General features: G+C 40.8%; 1 protein-coding gene across 9 annotated transcripts in view; it reads right to left on the bottom strand.

The window, feature by feature from the left end:
* AKAP6 (A-kinase anchoring protein 6) overlaps positions 1-18440 on the bottom strand; it is a 574958-nt gene that overhangs the window by 437320 nt on the left and 119198 nt on the right. The gene's annotated exons all lie outside the window — the stretch shown is intronic.

Below are 18440 nucleotides of genomic sequence, written 5' to 3'. Positions count from 1 at the left end.
GAGCAAAAGAAATAATTGTATCAAACCAGTAAGGAAGTTCAAAGGACATAGGTATGCACTGATCTAGCTAAGAAATCCAAGTCTGACTTTAAATTATAAGACCAGACACTGCTCAAGAAAAGTGGTATTTCCAAGGTCTCATGGTATAATCCATAGGCAGTTAGGAGAGGAATAACCAAAAGTGTTACCTTCCTCAGTTTACTCAACTAAACCCAAAAGCAAACAGTTAAAATAAAAACAAAAACTGAAAATACACATTCTCCTTATTCTCAAATAAAAGTTTGGTTTGAGTCTATTTGCATTCATGTTTTGCTGGAACAGATAAGTCCTTATAATAGAAAACTTTCATTTAAAAACAAACAGTACTAATTTCCTCTGTATTTTGTACATTTTATTTATCCACAAATAGACTCTGACAGAAAAATTACTGTATGAGAGACACTGCGGTAGGTCCCATGTAAAACCTCAAAATAAAATTGTTATGGGCTCCATTCTCTCGAGCCATGGGATGGGTACAGGGCAGGAATAATGATATGCATTCCCACCAACAGTGCACGAGGGTCCCCTTTCTCCGCATCCTTGCCAACACCTGCTGTTTCTTGTGTTGTTGATTTCGGCCATTCTGACAGGTGTGTGGTGATATTTCACTGTAGTTTTGATTTGCATTTCCCTGATGATAAGTGACAATGAGCATCTTTTCATGTGTCTGTTGGCCATCTGGATGTCTTCTTTACAGAAATGTCTGTTCGTAACTTCTGCCTATTTTTTAATTGGATTATTTTGGGGTGTTGAGTTGTGTAAGCTCTTTATATATTTTGGACACTAACCCTTTATTGGATATGTCATTTGCAAATATCTTCTCCCATTCTGTAGGTTGCCTTTAAGTTTTGTTGATTGTTTCCTTCATGGTGCCAAAGATTTTTATTTTGATGTAGTCTAAATAGTTTATTTTTACTTTTGTTTCCCTTGCCTCGTGGGACCTATCTAGAAAAAAAGTTGCTATGGCTGATATCAAAGAAGTTACTGCCTGTGTTCCCTTCTAGGATTTTTATGATTTCAGTTCTCATGTTTAGATCTTTAATCCATTTTGAGTTTATTTTTGTGTATAGTGTAAGAAAGTCATCCAGTTTCTCCCTTTTGCATGTAGCTATGCAGTTTTCCCAATCCCATTTGAAGAGACTTTCTTTTTCCTATTGGATATTCTTTCCTGCTTTGTCGAAGATTAACTGACCATATAATTGTGGGTTTATTTCTGGATTTTCTATTCTATTCCATAGATCTATGTGTCTATTTTTGTGCCAATACCATACTGTTTTGATTGCTATAGCTTTGTAATGTAACTTGAAGTCCAGAATTGTGATGCCTCCAGGTCTGCTTTTCTTTTTCAAGATTGCTTTGGCTATTGGGGGTCTTTTGTGGTCATTTTTCACTTTTTATACTCTCCCAACCCTGCCTTTGCCCTCCACTCCTCCCCTCCCTACATTCAGTTGGTCAATTGATCCACTGATTCCATTTCTGGATAATCTCCTGAATTAATCAGTACCATCACTCAGGCTCTCATCACATTCTTACCATCTCTCATGGTACTCAAACAAGTACAGTAAATGTTAATAGTATAATCTGATGGTTAGTTATTCAAGCACTCATTATAGAATTATTTCTACTTTGCTATGTTTTTTTAAAATTTTTTTATTAACATATAATGTATTATTTGTTTCAGGGCTACAGGTCTGTGATTCATCAGTCTTAAACAATTCGCAGTGCTCACCATAGCACATACCCTCCCCAATGTCCATCACCCAGCCCCCCATCCCTCCCACCCCCACCACTCCAGCAACCCTCAGTTTGTTTCCTGAGATTAAGAGTCTCTTATGGTTTGTCTCCCTCTCTGGTTTCGTCTTGTTTCGTTTTCCCTCCCTTCCCTTATGATCTCTGTCTTGTTTCTCAAAATCCTCATATCAGTGAGATCATATGATACTTGTCTTTCTCTCATTGACTGATTTCGCTTAGCTTTGCTCAACTCAACTTTGCTATATGTTTAAAAACTGTTCATAATAAAATGTTGGTGGGAGGAGAACTATGAAGGCTCCCTATCATCTAGGGGATAGCATCCAAACATCTTAGGTGGGCCCTTCACAATCTGGCTCCAAGTGACCACACCAGCCTCTCATTCTCCCCGCAACTTGCATCCTATGTTCTAGCCAAATGGAATGAGTCAGCATCTCCTAATGTCTTATATACTCTCCTGTGGCCAAGGCTTTGTCATCCTTTGTTACCTTTGTCATCCTTTTCTCTTTGTCAATGGAAGACCCTTCCTTTATTTCACTATCTGGCAAATGTGTAAGTGGTTCTTAACAGCAGCATCTCCTCTGGGATGACGTCTTAGAAAAAATTAGCTTACTGATATATCTATCAGTTATTGTCAAGCTGTGGTTGGTGGTCATGTATGTACTTTTCCGAAATGCACTAAAAGCTTCTTAATAGACTATGTCTCAGTCTTTATATATATGATACCCAGCATGGTCCCTAACACATTCTAGGCCCTCACAACATGTCTCTGAATTAAACTGAATACCAGACTAAGAAGTGTGCTATTTCTTTTATGAAGTTGTCAGTTGCTGTCTCTGGCCTCTTCCTTCACTCAGTAGCGATTTGTTTGTCCTCTGTTCCATATAACAGTTATCCTCATTACCCCTCATCTCTAACCAGAGATAACTATGGTTATCAGGATGTACAGCTGCTATATTTTAATCCAAATGGGATGCACACATTTCAAGTCTATTTTCTATAATTATGTAGTAATTATTTCTTTTTTAAAGACTTTTACATCAATATATAAGTGAGGAAAAGCTCACTTACAACTAGCTGATACTTGGTCTATTCCCAGAAGGGCTAACCATGACCTTACACACACACACACACACACACAAAATAAGTTTTGAAATGGAATTTTATGTTATAAAGAACCAGAACCATCAGACTCTGAAAGATTAAGAAGTTCCTCAGAATTTTTACTCAAGTTTGTATCTAACCTTCTCATCTTTCCCTAAAACTTGATAGGCAATGATTAGCAACACCACTTCAACCTCTTACTTCATTTCCCTTAATTGTTCCGTGTTCTCATAAGAAACAGTCTCCAAACTACAAAAAAATCTCTCTTTTGGAGTTCCTAATCCCTCCTTCCACTGTGTTCAGAAAAATTATTGTCAGTTAGTGAGTCAATGCTTGATTCCAAAACCCTGAGACTTGCCATTCATTCCCTTTGTCTCTAGCATCCAAAAACCAAAAATGTGATTTTTAACAACTGCATTTATTATAAAGAAGTTTTACTATCGTGAAAAAAAATATGACTATATCCAGGTTCACTGTGATGGCATTTCATTCGGATGATTAATATTTCTTATCTATTACAAACATTACATCTGATCCACTAAATTTGCATTGGTCCAAGGTTCAATGGACTAAAACATCCCCTCCTCTGTCTGCCAATGGTGTATGTCTTTACAAAAATCTTCAGTAGTGACTCAGAATTCCTCTACAGTCACAGAAATCCACAAAGGACCCATCAAAAGTAAAAGAAAAATGTTAACATTTATAAAATGGTTACGATTTTCATTTGTATAGCAAGCGTTCCCTGGCTCTTGGCCTGTTAGCCACTCCCTTGGCATGCTAGCCTCCTCAGAACCACATGGATCCTTCTGTGTGGCAATCTGTCTGTTTATCCCCTCTTCAACAGTGGGGGTGGCGGCAATTCTATATCCCCAGGAGATAGTACAGTGCCAGGAACAAAGCAGGTACGAAAGGAAAGAAGGAAGAAAGGAAGGAAGAAAGGAAGGGGTTATAGCTTTTTTACTGCTTATGATGTCTTTTAGGTCACAGAAAACAAGATCAGCATTTACTTTTAGGAATTCAATAGTTAATTTCCATGTTTCTGAAGTTCCCTTGCTATCGTTTAATACATAATCTTCGACTTCTCAATATTACTCTTTAAACTAGCAAATAGCTCCCCTCAAAAGAAATCAACCAGAGTGAGTTTAAATAAGATGATTTGTTGACTCAGTTTTGCACCTTCAGGAATTGACTGAAACTCAAACCAGGAGTCATCATGAGTCGCTCCTTCCTTACACTTTCCTTCCTTACACAAGGAAAGAGGATGCTATCATGGAACATCATGGACTAGAAGACCTGAAGAATGAGGCAAATCCCTCCAGTACTAAAACAAATCTGCCCAACTATCTTCATGCCAGTAAACCCAGAAAATACAAACCCCAAACATATCCCTAACCACTTACTCATCTGTTTATAGTTTGAGAGCCTTTATAAGAGTAATATTATTTTAGCTTTAAGAGACTATCTTCCCTTTCCCCCATCATTTAACAGTGAAGTAAAAGATTTATTTTATGCAAGTTACTCAGTCCTTCTTCCATTTCACCAGCATTAATAGAGCCACTGGTTTCCTCCCTGATCAATCAGTAAGTTATTTATGGCTAAGCCTCCAGACTGTGCAATTAGAGACACCACAGAACTCTGCTAATGCCATGCATCAGGAACAATTCTACTCTGCAGGAAATCAAACTCAGTCATTATTTGGGTTCACTTCTGGTAATTACGCAATTAAACAGCACTTTGCATATCTAGCATGTTCAGCAACAATTTTTATAAGCATTCCTCATAAGAACCTGGAGCAACACCATCAGATCAATAGCATCATCTTTATAAGACAAAAAATGATGGTGGCCAGGGGCCAAAAAAGTCTTCCCCTTCCGTGTGGAGGTGATGCCTCTGAGGGCAAGCACCAAGTTGTTTCTCCAACAGCAGTTTCTGGTTTGTGCTGATTTGTCCACAGTCTTTCAGTCTTTTACTAGGTCCCCTCTTGATGGATAGCAGATATTTCAGAATCTCTGACCCTGTCCTGAATATGCCATGTATCATATGTTCTGTGGCCAAAGTAGAACAAAACATACTGGCTTAAAAATAATGGTCATGCAATGGCCTGATGGTAAGCCGCTCTAGGGGGTTATGATTTAAGGGGAACTTACTTAATGAGAAAGAAAAAAAAAAAAAAACAGTGAAAACAACAAAGAGAATTGTTATTTACATTCGGAGTAAGTCAATGCTTAAAATGGATTGTTCTCTCCCTTACTTATGCAAGAAAAGATTCTTTAATTCAAAATTCAATACACATATTGTGCAGGTGATGGTTAATTTTATTTGTCAACTTGACTGAGCTAAGAGATGCCCAGAGAGAGCTGGTAAAACATTATTCTGGGTGTGGCTGTCAGGGTATCTATGGAAGATATCAGCATTTGAATTAATAGACTGAACAAAAAAGAGATTGCCCTCGCCAATACAGGTGGGCATCAGCCAATTTGCTGAGGGCCTGAATAGAACAAAAAGGTGGAAGAAGGGCAGATTCACGCTCTACCTGAGCTGGAATATCCATCTTCTCCTGCCCTCAAACATCAGTGCTGCTGCTTCAAGGACATTTTAACTCAGACTGGCACCTAGACCCTCAGCGCCCCGATTCTCAGGCCTTCAAACTTGCACTGAATTATACCATCAGCTTTCCTGGTTCTCCAGCTTGGAGACAGCAGATTGTGTGAGTTTTCAGCTTCCATAACTGTGTGAGCCAATTCCTATAACAAATTTCTCTCTCTCTCTCTTTCTAAATATACATATTTTTATTTACACACATCCACATTTTTATTTACACATATCCAGTTCTTTTTCTCTGGAAAACCCTAACATAGTGCAATAACCATAAGCCAACACTTGAAAGGAAAGGAAACAACAATCTCAGGATCAAGAGGCCATTTATTATGAAGAAGTCTTATCCAACCAACGTCCCCCCACTTTTTTGTTTTTAAATGTGTTTACTGGACAAGCAGTTCAGAAAAATTTAATAGATGTATACGCTTATCTAGATTCCATCAAGAATTTTGACTAAGTTGGTCATCATGTGGACAAGGTAATAGGACAATAGGCAATCAGTAACAGATCTAATGACTTTGTCTAACAATTACTGGCTTCTGGGTCCTTATCAGTCTGGAAGAAGGTTTTTGGCATTCATACTGCCATACTGCATTCACTGTCCCTTGCCTGTTCTGGACAACAGGTCTGTCCATCTAAGTGTTTCTCAGATCCATCCACTTCCTTCTACCTCACTCCACACCTTGGCACCAGTCCTGGCTATCTCCCACCCAGGTCCCTGCAATGGCCAACATCTGCCTCCATTCTTGCTCCCCTCCAATCTTTTCCCCACATTTTAAAAGAGTGCCCATCTTTTCTATTTTGCCCATTTACACCTATTGTTCCACATGATTATTATTAATACTTTCATTCTCAAGAGTGCCCATCCCAATGGGTGAAATCAAATACCTAACTTTGAACAGTATAATTCTAACTCCATCACTCCCTTGCTTAACTCTTTCACAGTGGCTTCCCCTTGCCCTTAGGGTAAAGCCCATACTTCTCCAACCAGGCTTTTTGACTTCTTAATACCCACTAAACTATAAGTACCATGAAAGTGGGGATTTGTTGTTGTCCTTGTCTATTTCATTAACTGCCATAACCCAGAACAGTGGCTGGCACATAGTAGATGCTCACACGTGTGTTGAATGTTTTGAATGTTGAAGCTTTTAAGGGGCCCACAGTCCGGGCAGTGCCTCTGTCTCCTACTGCATGCATCTCTGCCTTTTCTTCACAGGTTAATCTTCAGTTGGATTTTCCTACGTTCAGTTCCTTTCTTACCTCTAGGCCTTTGCAAATGTTCTTCCTTCCGTCTGGTACATGCTCCTCCTTCAACCACCTCGACGTCTCTCATCCCCATCATCTCTCACCCAATTCCTGTGAAGTCCAGCTTTAAAGTCACTTCCTCTGGGAGGCCTTCCCCAGCCTGCTAAGAAATATCCCCCAACTATTTGTGTACACACCACTCATGTTTTTCCCAGGCTAATCCTCCTCATATTTTCCACTTAACTATTTTTGCACTCACTCACTCGCTCATTCTCTCTCTTTCAATTTCCTAGCCTGTTTGTTCCATGATAGCACTTACACATAGTCCCAGCACCCAGGCACCTACTACAATTTCTAGTGCCTGGGAAGCAATTAATAAATTACTGTTTAATTAATTAAAATAAATTAATGTGATCTTAAAGGTACAGTATAAAGATGAAATGGTATGACAGTCCTGCAACGGATTATGTTCAGGTCTGTGTACCATATACTAATGGAAGCAAAGTCCCTCCCTGCTCAGGGAAAAATAATCAGGAGGGTTAATAGACTGTAAAATGGAAACTGAGATCGTTCAGCCTAGAAAAGAGACATGGAGGGAGGCAGGGAAGGAAGAAACAAAGGACATGAGAACTGCCTTCAAATTTCTAGAAGATTAAACTATGTTTTCGAGGGCCCTGGTGAGATCAGAGAGAGGAAGTTAGAGGGCAACAGATTTGGGCTTTTTAGCAGTCAGAGCTACCTGAAAATAAATGTGCTGTCTGTGAGGCAGTGAGTTTCCTTTCTCCAGCAGCATTCCATGATAGGCAGATTGTGACCTGGTGGGGATATGAAGTTGGACTACATTATTTTGAGTCAGAAGTAGCAAAGAAGAAAAACAGTAGAAATTGAAGCAGTTAAGCAGCTTGGTCAAATTAGAAGGCAAGTCCAAAAAAGACTCCTACGCAGACCTCACTGAGCTAGCTGGGAATTCATCCCTGTCCCCACGCATCATGCCTGTGAAGAAAAATAGGCTTGATCAGGTGGGACAAGAAGGAAGGTTTAATGAGCAAGAAACTAACAGTCATACAATCGCTGAGGAGAAAATTAAAATCATAAAAATATGGTTGATGGCAATCCCTTCCTGTTTAAAATACAATAAATAGGGGCGCCTGGGTGGCTCAGTCATTAAGCATCTGCCTTCGGCTCAGGTCATGATCCCAGGGTCCTGGGATGGAGCCCCGCATCAGGCTCCCTGCTCAGCGGGAAGCCTGCTTCTCCCTCTCCCTCTCCCACTCCCCCTGCTTGTGTTCCCTCTCTCGCTGTCTCTCTGTCAAATAAATAAAATCTTTTAAAAATAAAATAAAATAAATAATACATACAGATCCTGGAATCACTAGTCAACATTTAATAAAAACAAACAAAAAGAAAAATCTGTTCACTTTAATTCAAGGTGAAAAGAAAGAAAGATCTGATCTTTTTCATAATAAATATCTAATAACACTTTTCATAATCTTAACTCCTGAGCAATTAATAGTTTTAAAAACAACCAGCAAAGAGATGGAGTTTTTGACCACTTAATTCCATCAATGTGAACACTACTGACAATTTCATATTCTTAACCCAAGCTTCTAGTTACTGGTATGAAAGCGCATGTCTTATCAGGCTGAGTTAAGATTCCAGGGGACAAACTGATGACATTGATCTCTGTTTAGAAGGCCCTGTTGTTTTGTGGACTTAGTGGGGCAGGGAAGAAATTCCTGCCAGAAAGTCTGAAGAGGTAGCTGGGACTCTGGTTCAAAAGAGCCTGTCCCAGAGGAACGGGGCCACTATTCCTAGGAGGGCTTCCAAAAGACCTTCTGAATAATTCATGGTTTGATTGGAGCAGCCCACTGCAGGGATTTTTAGAATGCCCTTATGTTTGGCCACCATGTAGGCTCCTTTCAAGAACCTACTCTGGGAGCTTTGTCAAGAGGGAGGTCAGGCTTGTTTGTAAAGCAGCCCAGTGTGGTGTGTCTCGGAACTCCTTTCCCCCAGCCCCCTCTGAGCTGCACTATGACCTCACACAAACCCTTGTTTCTCTTAGGGAACAAATTTGAGATTTGAACACCTCTATTTTCATAATTAACATTTTGATTAAACAGACCACACAGAGATGGAAATGCTTGTTACAGCTTTGATGATCAACACCACTTTTCCACCACTACTCCCCAAACACACACACACACACACACACACAGCATTTTTTTAAATTTTATTTTATTTAAATTCAATTAGGCAATGTATAGTACATCATTAGTTTTTGATATAACGTTCAATGATTCATTATTTCACACAGCATTTTCTAATCCAAATGTAGAGAGCAGAAAATGTCACTCTCTAGTTAGAAAAGAAACACAGCAAGAGATAAAATATGCAATGCCAGTTAAAGTCAACATTCTGAAAGTGAAAGGGCTTGGTTGTCAGGACACACTGTCTTGATCTCACAATGGTTTTCTAAAGACCTTGGACTGAAGTCAGAGAGTATGTGCCAAGGATCACAGCCATTCCCCCACCCCACCCACAATCACTGTGGTGTGGGAGAGAGGCTATCAGCATTCAGAGGCAACTGTGACCCCAGAAGACGCTGCCCCACAAAGAATTAACTCCTGGGGGTCCCTGGAATCAAGTTTAGTTCAAGTGCTACTTTCTAAGTGAAAGAAGACTTGTTAGCAAATAAAAGAATGAAGGCTGGAGATCAAACATCAGGCCACTGCAAATGGGCAGGAGCAGAACTGGGAGTGATGACATGAGGCTGAGCAGAGGTGGCTCTTCATGGAGAGGGGCAAACAAGGAAGCTTAAGTTGACAGGGACCAACAGATTGCTGTTTGATGTGTGTGGTTTTCTTTACATTTACCTATTTTCATGGGAGGGATTTTGAGCGTGTTTATATGTGAGGAGAAGAGTCAGTGAAGAAAGAGAGGTAAAGATACAGAGAAGAGAGAGGCGCTGACCAGTGGGCAAAGGCCCCAGGAAGGGCAAGTGGGATAGACTTACTGAAGATAAGACAGGGACACCTCTCCCCTAAGGAAGGAGGAAACTGTGAGTGTAAATGGTGGTATGGAAGCTGAGGAGTTCCTACTCTATGATCAACAGTTTCTTGATGAAGGCGGGGGCGTGGTATTCCCCTGAGAAAGAGGAAGTAAGGTAGCAAACAGGGGCTTGAGGTAAAAATGTGGACTGGCTGCTGAGAAGACAGGGGAAAGGCTGCCCAGCAAGACTGCCAGATAGGCCAGAGTCCCTCCTGACACTCAGCCTGGGTACAGGTGCTCTAGGAGTAGCCCCCACAGGAGATCACAGGAGAGAGTGGGGTCTCTGAGAGCCAGAGAAGCTGGAGGAAGCTGTTCAGGGAAAGGATTGGAATCAGTAGTCAAGAGAGTTAACCGACCATAAAAGGCATACATTATATGGTCAGTTCCGGAGGAAGGCTCGATGGATCCTAGGATTGTCAGTAAGTTCTGGTGAGACATCAGACACTCTTAATGGCAGGTGCCCCCATGAGTGCTCTGCAGAAGAAAGAGTGAGCTAGGTCCCAGCATGAAGAAGCAGCATGGAAATGACTATTGAGCTGCAGAAAACTTCCGCCTAGAGAATCTCTCTCCCTACTGTCCCATTACTTTACCATTAGATAAGTAACTTCATTGTCCGGAGATGATTCACTGGACACAGGTACGGCCATCATATAATTTATGCAATCGAGAGAGAGAAAAGCAGGCCAGAAGCAATTAGGGAATGGGAATGTGGTGCTGTGTCCTGTCATCAGTAGCAGAGCCTAATGCCAGTCAGTCAGGGAGTCAGGCCTGGGCACTGGGAACAAGCCTAGCTTGGTTCCCTGTACTAACCTGGGCATATGACTTAGACTCTTTGAGGATCAACTTCTGCATTTGTGAAGTATGGTGTTTGCCCTAGAATCTAGATTATTTTCTAAGCTGTTCCCTGATTCTATCATTCTTTATAATTTCACTTTAATTTTTCAAAGATTTATTTACTTATTTGAGAGACTGTGCACACATGTGAGCAGGGGGCGGGGGGGACCCAGGAGGGGGCAGAGGGGGAGAATCTCAAGCAGACTCCCCGCTGAGCATGGAACCTAACAAGGGGCTTGATCCCATGATCCTAAGATCACGACCTAACCCGAAACCAAGAGTCAGACACTTAACTAACTGCACCACCCAGGAGCACCCAATGTTAATTCTATTTATAACTTAAATGCCTGATTCCAGAGTCCAACCATCTCTGGCAAACTAAATTTACCGCTTAGCAATGAACAAAACAAAAACATTCTGATTGGGTCCCCAGTGCGACTGTCATGATTTGCTTATTGTATTATCATCTCGAAAAGTACTTTTCGCAGTTGGGACTTCCGGAATATAAATTGTGGGAAATGATTCAAAGAGCCCCCTCTTCACTTTTCCTTTGGAATGAAAATCTTATCTCTTTTCCCTTGAAATATCAATACTTCAGTGGGGGATTGGGGAGAGATAGAAATGGGTAGTATTAGAGTAGAGAGGAGAATAGGGTCCAAATAAATAAAAGGTTTGAAATACTGCCAGTGTGAAAGATCAAAAGCAATTATGGCTATTCACCTTAGCCAATGGGATAAGTAGTTACTTAGACATTTGCTTAAATAATCCCACTCTCTTCTACCATCACCACCATCACCCTTCAATAGATGGGGTGAGGGTCATGGAGGGGCACTGATTTTACAGTTACAGACATAAAGTTGGGTAAACCACTCTGCCTTGCCCACCAGGCAGACTCTACAGTCTACAGTCCAGTCAGATTTTCCAAGGGCTCTACTTGTGTTAAAATATAAAGGGAGGGCTTCAATGGAGACCTCTCTGCATCCGCTTCTAGAAGAATCTTTGAGACTACTGAGCCACTTCATTTCTCTTTATCAGTTTATTTCCCTCAAAACCTGCCATGTTCTCACACTTTCCTTTTCCTACTCAACTTTTATAAAAAACAATTCAGATTTATTATCTCTATATCCTCACCCCAGTGTAGAGCAATTTCCCACTACCACACTTCCTGCTTCTCCTGTTCTTTCTCCTACCACTCACCCCAGAGATATGATGCTGAGCAAAAGAGACATGGACCCTGCCCTCACCCCACTTACAATCTAATGGGGTAACCAGCCATTTCATTTACAATTCCTCCTCTTTCATTCTTTTTTTAACCTATCAAAGGTTACTTCCTCACCATGGACTAGCCACTGCCCTCTTATCTCCCTAGTAACCATCCATTCATCTTTTCGGTAGAAGCTCAGATGGTACCTCCTCTGTGAAACCTTTCTCTACTGTACTGGTTGGACTTAAATGCTTGTTTTCCCATGTTCCTATAGCATTTAGTATATAATCAATGTGTTATTGACAGGGGTTTGGTTGGTTGGTTGCTTCTGTCTATTCACTAGGAGAGTAAATTCTTTGAGAGAGGAGATGATGTGTTTTCTCTCCGTAGCTCCAGTGCCCAGAAGAGCATGGCATCCAACGCAAACTAAAAAAAAAAGAGTTCCATCTAGTCTATATCTCAGCTAATAACATTCCATTCCTTCAGTCATTCACACTACAACCCTCAGAGGCATCTTTGGTTTATCCTTTTCTCTTCCCTGACTCCACCAAAGTCTTGACATACATACCTCCAAATTACTGACACTCTTTCCCACTCTCCAATCCCACTGTCATAGCTTCATGCCAGCCTTTGTCTTTTCTTACCTGGCCTATGACAATAACCTGCTCACCACTTTCAGCCCTCCCACTACTGACTGATCTTTCAAGTTGTTACAAAAGTGATTTTCTAAAACACAGGTCTAATTATGTGACTTCTCTATTTACTAGGATAAAGTCTTAACTCCTTAGCATGGCTCCAACTCACTTCTCCAGTCCCATGGACTTACCTGCCCCAACTAGCCATCTACGTACTTGACACTCAAGTCACATAAAACTGGTACATGCCATGTTTGTTCCTGCTTCCAAGCTTTTGCATGTGCTAGTCACCCTACCTGGAACGCCACCAACACCAGTATGTTCCCTCTCCTCCCCCCCTCCCCACACACAACCTTTTCCTAACAAATTCCAATTTGGGATAAAAGCCCAGCTCAAATGTCAACTTCTCTCTGAACTTTTCCTAAGTCTGGAAAAATTCATTTATTTCTCATACTGCACTCATATTACTATGTTCATACCCCCAGTTATAGTACTTAATGTACTGTATTTTAATTCTGTCTATGTAACTGTGTCCCCTACAATATTGTAAACTTTTTGGTACTCAAGACATATTTTATTTATCTCTGTAATACACATAGCCATATAATGCCAAGATATAAGAGGTTCTAAATAAATGTTTTCACCATTGCTGAAGATGACTATGGAGTCCACATGTTTGGAAATATTAGAAAAGAAAATACAAAACATTTAGCCTGAATGTTGGGGGCACTCTCTGGTCCACAGACAGAGGAATAGACTGGATAAACTGTTAAGGATGCTCTCTGTTCAAGTCAGATTCTCATAGCATTTATTGAGTACAATAGGCCAAGCACTATGCTAGGTGATCTTTTAAATCAATCATCTTATTTATTTCTCACAACAGACCTGTAAGGCAGGCAAATTATCTCCTTTTCAGTGCTGGAGAAAGAGAAGCTCAGAGAGGAGAAAAGACTTGCCCAAGTTCCTGTAGCCAGCCAGCCAGCAGCAGGGACCCCTTCTGGTGTGCAATTCAAAGATAAGTCTGCACGACCGGAAGTGAGCCTTCTTTAAGCACTGAAGCACAGCAACACCCCACCGGCCCCAGTGAGCGGGAAAGAGCAATCAAAGGATAATACATAAACGACAGAAACCAAATGATTTTCCCAGTAGTCAAGTGAGCTCTGGTCTCTGTTGAGATTGAGCCATATAAAGTGTAAAGCTTAATAAAAACCAGTAAGAATTCAATCCTTATTAAAAACTGTAGCTGGAAATATCCCCTACTGGAAGGAAAAAAATCTCAGAGCCAATGAGGAAAACTCTAATTAGTCCCTCACATCACACTTTACTCAGCAGAATTCAAAACAAAACTCTAGATGGCGTCCCTGTAAATGGTCCAGTGATTCATTAGTTACTGTGCTTTGAAACAGCTGCCAAATCAGCTGTTTTGCTGCTTTCTCTTCAGTGCTGGCCTCGCTGGCGTCCTGGCCAGTGCTTGTCACCCCAGTCCCTTCATCCTCAGCCCTTTAGAGCAAGACCCACCCTGGATTCCCTGATCGCATCGGGTTCCTCCCCTACCAGATCATTACTCATCCTGTGTTCTCAGCCTATGATGACCTTCTCCAGCTTCTCAAAAATAGATATTCAATGGCCAAAGCTGAAACAATTTGATCAATGTAATAAATGACTACAATGCTGAGTTATAACCTAAAGCATAAAATAAACATCCATGAGTTATACTGATGTAAACAAATGACTGAACAAATAAATAAATGTAGGAGTGACATTCCTTACCAAAAGGAATTCAATTATTAATTCCAATTAATAAATGTATAGGAATGAAGGAAATAGAAAATCATCATTATGACACCATAGTAATAATTGTTACAGGCAAGATTCATTGATAAACACTAAAATCAGTGTGGAAAATGTTCAGGAGAAGAAGGATATTTGCATGGCTTCAAAATGCCATCTCCCAAATTTACTAATGACTGTGATCCTTTTAACATATGCCCACAGATTTTTGTGATAGACCTCCCTCCAAGAGGTGAAGCTCAAGTCCCCTCACCTTGAGCGCGGCTGAACTTAGTGACTTGCTTCTAAGGAATAGAGCATGGGAAGAGAAAAACAATAATTTTACTGGCAACCACAACCTTAACCATGTGAGCAAGGTTAAAATCACCAGGAATCAGCTGTGTGGATATATGAGCCCTCTAATTTATGTAATGAGAAGGGCACATCACTTTTGTGGTATCCTCCCCCAAAATCCATAATCTGTTATGCAGGAGAAAACACCAGACAGACTCAAATTGAGGGACAAGTTTTAGAAAATACCTGACCCCTACTCCTCAAAAGGAACCAGGTCATAGAAGACAAGGAAAGACAGTGAAACTGTGAACCGTCACAGACCAGAGCAGACTAAAAAGATGATGACTAAACACAATGTGGGATCCTCGACTAGATTTTGGAACAGAAAAGGGGCACTAAGGGAACAGATAGAAAAATCTGAGGGAAAAAGTCTATAGTTTAGTTAATACTAGTGTACCAATGCTAATGTCTTAATTTTGATAAATATATCATGGTTATGTTAGATGTTAACATTAGAGGAAGCTGGGCAAAAGGCATATGGGGACATTCTGTATTATCTCTGCAACTCTTTTACAAATCTATAATTATTTCAAAATAAAAACATTTTAAAAGTATGCTTTTTTCTGATTCTTACATATACTCTATACTTCCATTTTTCTAAAATAATGATGTTTTCCTTTAAAAATCATGAACAAACAGAAACATATTCATTTCTAAAGGCCACCTTCTTGGAAAAGGTTCCTTTCAAGAGGGTAAAATGCTCCTTCTGTTCCACTCCTGCAGGATTTTATCATTCAGAAACTCTGTTGTAGCACTCAGTTCATCCTATTTTATTTTATAGTTGTTAATGTGTCTCTTTCTGGCAGCTCTAAGGAGGCAAGAGGCCTTTTAATCCCACCGAACGCTCAGAATCCAATGAGTGTCAGCTGAGTTACTGTCATGGCCAGAAGCCTCCATCCATCCAAGGCCAGTTCCTGAGCCAACCGTAGCTTAGAGACCAGCCTGCCAGCAGCTGTTTCTGCACCTGGGGCCTCAGCAGGTGTCTGTTCTGATGCAATGTTACCAGAACTCTCAGACCAATCAGTAGCAGGACAATTTAAATCTCTACCCATCCGGGTCACTACTGAAAATATAGCCTATATGATCATCGATCCTTACCTAGTGCTCGTTTTGTACTGGTCCAGGCATCTTCCCATCTAACTCATATCTCACAGCTTCTCTCCCTTTCCACTGTCCCCTGGGGAACCCCAATCACCACTCCAGCTCCGAAGTAAACAAGTTCCCCTACAGCCTGTACCTATCCTCAGAATGTTCTACGCACCTCCCAACTTTACTGGGATCATAGCTCTCCTGCCATGCTGGTCCTCCCGAAAGGTTAAAAACTAGAATATGCCTAGAGTAAATTGCTCTGGCTCACTGCCTACCAGGCCCCCACCAAACACACAGGTCAGAGAGCAAACCTAGAGGGAAAAAACAAGGGAAACAAACTATATCCAAATTCTTTTAGATCCAAAACTTCATTATTTATGAGAAAATAAGCAAGGGTTCATTTGTATTCAGGAAACAAAAGAGTTTCCTGGCTACATATGTTAAGCATCAACCACAGGATTTGCACGGGAACAGGGATTCCAAATTCTAGACTAAGGAAGTATAAAAAATGACAAAGGTCAAATACTGGCCACAGCTTTTGGTACTTTACCATAAACCTAAAATTTGTACTTAGAAATCTTGTCCCAGAAAGAAGTTGGGAACTGAAAGTGGATCCTTGTGAAGCCACAGTTAGTGCTTCAGAATCCTTGAGGTTATACTTTTCAAGGAAGGTAGGCAACAGCCTAAACTCAGCACTTTGGGTACCCTACTTCAATTCTATAGAAGACAATGATCTGGATGTGGTCTGAGAATCACCTGGGTCATTGGTAATTGGTAGCAAATCCACATACCAGAAGAGAATGCTAAATACAGTCCTATAGCTCAAGCTGCCATATACACCACAATGCAGGCTGTCCATCGAACAAGGGTGCCACTTCTGGGCCAGGGGGTGGGGTTGGGGCAAGCACATCACAGATTTCCTAGGTGTGGATATCTATTAGTGCAGTTTTCCAGAAGATGGCAGGAAAGCACCCTGTTCTAATAAAATCAGTCTATGTTGACAATTTCCTAAAGGTGGAAGTAAAGTGTTTTAAGGAAGGGATGTCTTGTCCTAAATTGCATATAAGTGCCATATGGATGAGCAGCGGCCATGATCTTACTGCATGCTGTAGGACTGCTTTCCATTCAGTAATCCTGTGTCTAAACTCTTAAATGTCAGTCCACGAATAAGGACCCACAAATATTCCTGACTTTTTGGCTATTTCTCTAAGAATTTCCGCTTGCAGTAAATCTAACCAGAATTCAGACAAACACTTGTAAATATGGGGGGAAAAGAACAATTTCATATAAAATCGTAATATATCTAGCTAAAACAGTACCTTAAACAGACATGTTGACTGAGCTTTTATATACAGAAACTCACACTAGCTTTTAAAATGTCTACAGTTTTGCTTTCCCTACACTATACCAGTTCCTTGACCTAGTTTCTCCACTAAAAAGGTCCAATTATGTTACACAGTGAGGCTAAAATTTTGTCCTAAATTTATAATGGAAGAGACTCATTAACCATACCCTAAGACAAACTTATTCTCTGTGTGAATCGCATAGTAGTGTTTTGGGGTTTTTTAGTAACACTAAATATGTCAACAAATATTTGTTGGGAACAATGACTATATGGTAAGAGCTCCTACTCCTGTATGCTAGGAGCTAGAAATACATAAATGAATAAAATATGGTCCTTTTCCTCAAAAAATTCACATTTTAGTGGAAAAAAGAAATATATGGATACATGATTATAATTCATGCATTATGAACTGGTACAGCTGACACAGATGTAGAACAGACAGAGAACTAGAGACATACACTAGGTTCAAGGATGAAAGGAGGAGGGAGGGGTCAACTACATGTGAGGCATCAAAGAAGCTTCAAAGAACTTGTATCAGTTTGGGTCCTTTTGCTGTAAGCAACAGAACCAATTGTCCCACATAAGCAAAAAGAACTATATTGAAGGAATATGAGGCAGATCACACACTCCAAGGAAAAACTGAAGAATTCACCCCCAGAAAAGACAGGAAAAGAGAATGTCCAGGGGGATCAGGGTAGCAGGAAGATAATGCCATCATCCGCCACTCCCCTGACTTGCTTGTTAGCTTGGCCTGACTTGCGGTCCTGTGTCCACTCCTGGGGCTGAACTCCAGAGCAGGGCACCTGAACTGACATTTACATCAAGATCCACAGAGGAAGGGCAGCTCCCAAGAAGGGGAAAGGATGAGAGGTAAGCAAAAAGCAGATGTCTGCTTTGGGGGGGGGAGGGGGTGTCTCTCTGGCAACCTGAGCAAGAACAGTTTTGGTGTAAGAGGCATGGAATCCAGATCGCTTTAGGCTAAGAGCTAATGTGAAGTGAAGCAGATACCGTACCCTGTTAAAGAGCTTGACTGTGAGAAAACAGACATGGAACATTAGTAGGAAATAAAGGTAGAATCAAGGGAGGGTTTTTGGGTTCTTATTTACTTTTAACCCAGAGGAGACGTGAGCAATTTATAGACAGAAGACAAAGCCAAAGCAATAGGAGAAGTTTACTAGCTGAGTGAGACCCGGAGGGTGGATTTATCTGGAACAAAAAGAAGTAACTATGGTCACTCAGCATGTCAGGCACTTACCGTGCCAGATACCATGCTAAGCTGACAGACCCTGCATTATCTTCTAATACTACCAGGTAGGTACTATAATCATGCCCATTCAACAGACTGGGGAATTGAAAATTAGGTTTTAAGTACATTGTTCAAGGTCACACAAGCTACAGTGGCAGAACAGGAAACAGGTACATTTCT

Source organism: Phoca vitulina, unplaced genomic scaffold (assembly GCF_004348235.1).
Source record: "Phoca vitulina isolate PV1807 unplaced genomic scaffold, GSC_HSeal_1.0 scaffold7, whole genome shotgun sequence".
NCBI classification, from domain to species: domain Eukaryota; kingdom Metazoa; phylum Chordata; class Mammalia; order Carnivora; family Phocidae; genus Phoca; species Phoca vitulina.
Note: the sequence above shows the minus strand (reverse complement) of the source record. Positions and strands in the feature narration are given on the sequence as shown.